The following is a 4,375-nucleotide window of genomic DNA, read 5'->3' as shown; positions in this document are numbered from 1 at the left end:
TGGATGCCAAACAAGATTAACAAAATGGAACTAGGAATTTGTGGAGAAATTCAAAAGCTGTCTCAAGAATTTAACGAATTTAAAGAAAAAAACACCAAAGACTTAGACACACTGAAGCAAGAATTTGCAGCCCTCAAAGATATAACAAATGCAGTAGAATCCCTTAGCAACAGAATGGACCAAACAAAAAAAAGGATCTCCGACATCGAAGATAAAGCCTTTGAATGTTCCCAAACTCTCAAAGAGGAAGAGAAATGAAGAGCAAAAATGGATCACTTTCTCAGAGACCTCTGGGATAACTCGAAAAAGGAAATATCCAACTCATAGGAATTCCTGAAACAGATGAAGTGGCCTCACTGGGCGCAGAGGCCCTTCTGCATGAAATTATGAAAGAGAATTTTCCAGACATGCCTAGAGAACCTGAAATTCAGATAGCAGATAGCTTCCGAACCCCAGCACGACTCAACCCCAATAAGACATCCCCCAAGCATATCACAATTAACTTCACTAAAATTAATATGAAGGAGAAAATTCTCAAAGCGATCAGGTGAAAGAAAACTATTACCTTCAAAGGGAACAACATTAGAATGACTGCAGATCTCTCTGCTGAAACTTTTCAAGCCAGAAGAGGGTGGTCATCAACGTTTAATCTCCTCAAACAAAATAACTTTCAACCCTGGATCTTGTACCCAGCTAAACTGTTTCATTTACGATGGAGAAATTAAATACTTTAATGACATTCATATGCTAAAGAAATTTGCCATAACCAAACCAGTTCTTCAGGATATTCTCAGAACTATCCTCCATAATAACCAACCCAATCCTCTACCACAAAAGTAAACTCACTCAGAAACTTCTGATCAAACTCCAACTTCCACAATGCCAAAAGGATTAAAACTGCCCACTGGACTTTCGAAAAACTCAATACCCAAAATTTCACCAAACTTATCAATACTCTCCATTATTGTGAATAGCTTAAATAGCCCTCTAAAGGGACATAAGTTACCTGACTGGATAGAAAAACTCAGGCCAAATATTTGTTGCATACAAGAGTCACATCTTAACTTAAAAGACATATACAGACTCAAGGTGAAAGGATGGTCATCCATATTTCAGGCAAATGGTAACCAGAAAAAAGCAGGGGTTGCAATTTTATTGGCGGATACAATAGGCTTTAAACCAACAAAAGTAAGGAAGAACAAAAATGGTCACTTCGTATTTGTTAAGGGTAAGACTCAATATGATGAGATTTCAATTATTAAAATCTATGCACCCAGCCAGAATGCACCTCAATTTATAAGAGAAACTCTAACAGACATGAATAACTTGATTTCCTCCAACTCCATAAAAGTCGCAGCTTTTAACACAACTTTAGCAGTGATGGAGCGATCCTCCAAAAAAAGCTGAGTAAAGAAATTCTAGATTGAAATCTAACCAGTTATCGAGCATTTAGATTTAGCACATATCTACAGAACATTTCATCCGAACAAAACTGAATATACGTACTTCTCATCAGCCCACGCAACTTACTCCAAAATCGATCACATCTTAGGTCACATGTCTAACCTCAGTAAATTTAAAGGACTAGAAATTATTCCATGCATCTTCTCAGACAATCATGGAATAAAACTTGAGATGAGTAACAACAGGAAACTGCAAACTCATATAAAAACATGGAAGTTTAATAACTTTATGCTGAATGATAGCTGGGTCAGAGATGAGATCAAGAAGGAAATTGCCAAATTTCTGGAACAAAACAACAATGAAGAGACAAACTATTAGAACCTCTGGGACTCTGCAAAGGCAGTTCTAACAGGGAAATTTATAGCACTACAAGCCTTCCTCAGGAGAACAGATAGAGAGGAAGTAAGCAAATTAATGGGACATCTCAAGAGACTGGAAATGGAAGAACACTCCAACCCCAAATCCAGTAGAAGAAAAGAAAAAACCAAAATCAGTGTAGAACTAAATAAAATTGAAAACAAAAGAATAATACAACAGATCAATAAATCAAAAAGCTGGTTTTTTGAAAAGGTCAACAAAATAGACAAACGTATGGACAACCTAATCAGGAAGAAAAGAATAAATCTCTAATCTCATCAATCAGAAACAACAAAGACAAAATGACAACAGACTCCTCAGAAATCCAAAAAATCCTTAATGAATATTACAAGAAACTTTATTCTCAGAAATACGAATATCTGAAGGAAATTGACCGTTACCTGGAAGCACGTCACTTTCCAAGACTTAACCAAAATCAAGTGGAAATGTTGAACAGGCCCATATCAAGTTCGGAAATGACATCAACTATACAAAATCTCCCCCAAAAGAAAAGCCCAGGACCAGATGGTTTTATGTCAGAATTCTACCAAAACTTTAAAGAGGAAATAGTACCTATATTACTCAACCTGTTCCAAAAGGTAGAAAAAGAAGGAAGACTACCCAACACGTTCTATGAAGCAAACATCACCCTGATCCCCAAACCAGGAAAAGACCCAACAAGAAAAGAAAATTATAGACCAATATCACTAATGAATATAGATGCCAAAATATTCAACAAGATTCTAACAAACAGAATCCAGCAACATATCAAACAAATCATACATCATGACCCACTTGGCTTTATCCCAGAGTCTCAAGGCTGGTTCAATATAATTAGTTAATGTATAAATATAATTCAGCACATAAACAAATTAAAAAAACATCGAACACATGATTCTCTCAATTGATGCAGAAAAAGATTTTGATAATATACAGCATCCCTTCATGTTCAAAACGCTTAAGAAAACTGGTACTAAAGGGACATTTCTTAAACTGATAGAGGCGATCTACAGCAAACCCACAGCCAATATCATTTTGAATGGAGTTAAACTGAAATCATTTCCAATCAGATCAGGAACCAGAGAAGACTGCTGATTGTCTCCACTGCTCTTTAACATTGTAATGAAAATTTTAGCCATCACAATTAGGGAAAAAATGGCAATCAAATGTATTTATGTAGGATCAGAAGAGGTCAGACGTTCACTCTTTGCAAATGATATGATTGTATATCTGGAAAATACTAGGGACTCTACTACAAAACTCTTAGAAGTGATCAAGGAATACATCAGTGTCTCAGGTTACAAAATCAACATTCGTAAATTGGTAGCCTTTATATATACCAACAACAGTCAAGTTGAAAAAACAATTAAGGACTCTATCCCATTCAAAGTAGTGCCAGAGAAAATGAAATACTTGGGAGTTTATCTAACAAAGGACGTGAAAGATCTATATAAAGAGAACTATGAAACTCTAAGAAAAGAGATAGCTGAGAATGTTAACAAATGGAAAAATATACCATGCTCATGGTTGGGAAGAATCAACATTGTTCAAATGTCCATACTACCCAAAGCAATATATAATTTCAACACAATCCCCATTAAAGCTCCATTGTCATACTTTAAAGATCTTGAAAAAACAATACTTCGTTTCATATGGATTCTCAAAAAACCTCGAATAGCCAAGACACTAGTAAAAAATAAAAACAAAGCAGGAGGAATCACGCTACCACACCGCAGACTATACTACAAATAGAGAGTGATCAAAACAGCATGGTACTGTCACAAAAACAGAGAAGTAAATGTCTGGAACAGAATAGAGAACCAAGAGATGAATCCAGCTAATTACCGTTATTTAATCTTTGACAAGCCAATTAAAAACATTCAGTGGGGAAAAGATTCCCCATTTAACAAATGCTGCTGGGTCAACTGGCTGGCAACCTGTAGAAGACTGAAACTGGACCCACACCTTTCACCATTAACTAAGATAGACTCTCACTGGATTAAAGATTTAAACTCAAGACATGAAACTATAAAAATACTAGAAGAGAGTGCAGGGAAAACCCTTGAAGAAATTGGCTTGGGCGAGTTTTTCATGAGAAGGACACCCCAGGCAATTGAAGCTGCTTCAAAAATACATTATTGGGCAAGCTGTGATCACAAGGACGCAAACAAAAGGTACAAAATCCACCACCAGACGGACGGGAGTCCCCCTCCCCCATGAGACCGGTTCAAGAGCCCCACAATTGAACAAGCGGGCAGAAATTAAAGGCCCTCCCACTACACTCCAGGGAGAGACCTTCTAGAAACTGGACCTACCTCCCCTACTGGAGTGCCATGGCGTTCTCCTGCCGGACATAGGGCTGAATAAAACTTTGGGAATCCTTTGCCGGCAACCCTGAATCCCCGGCGCTCCCCTCCCACCCACTGAGGTCTGGAGGTCTGTCCCCCAGGAATTCGGATCCTTGGGTGATTTCTCAAGGGGAGTGGACAGTCCCCGAGTTGCGACTGGTCAGCATTGACTCTGAGGCACGCGAGTGAGGAGAGGGCACGGGGCT

This window comes from Nycticebus coucang, chromosome X (genome assembly GCF_027406575.1).
Source record: "Nycticebus coucang isolate mNycCou1 chromosome X, mNycCou1.pri, whole genome shotgun sequence".
NCBI lineage: Eukaryota > Metazoa > Chordata > Mammalia > Primates > Lorisidae > Nycticebus > Nycticebus coucang.
This window is presented reverse-complemented; position numbering follows the sequence as displayed.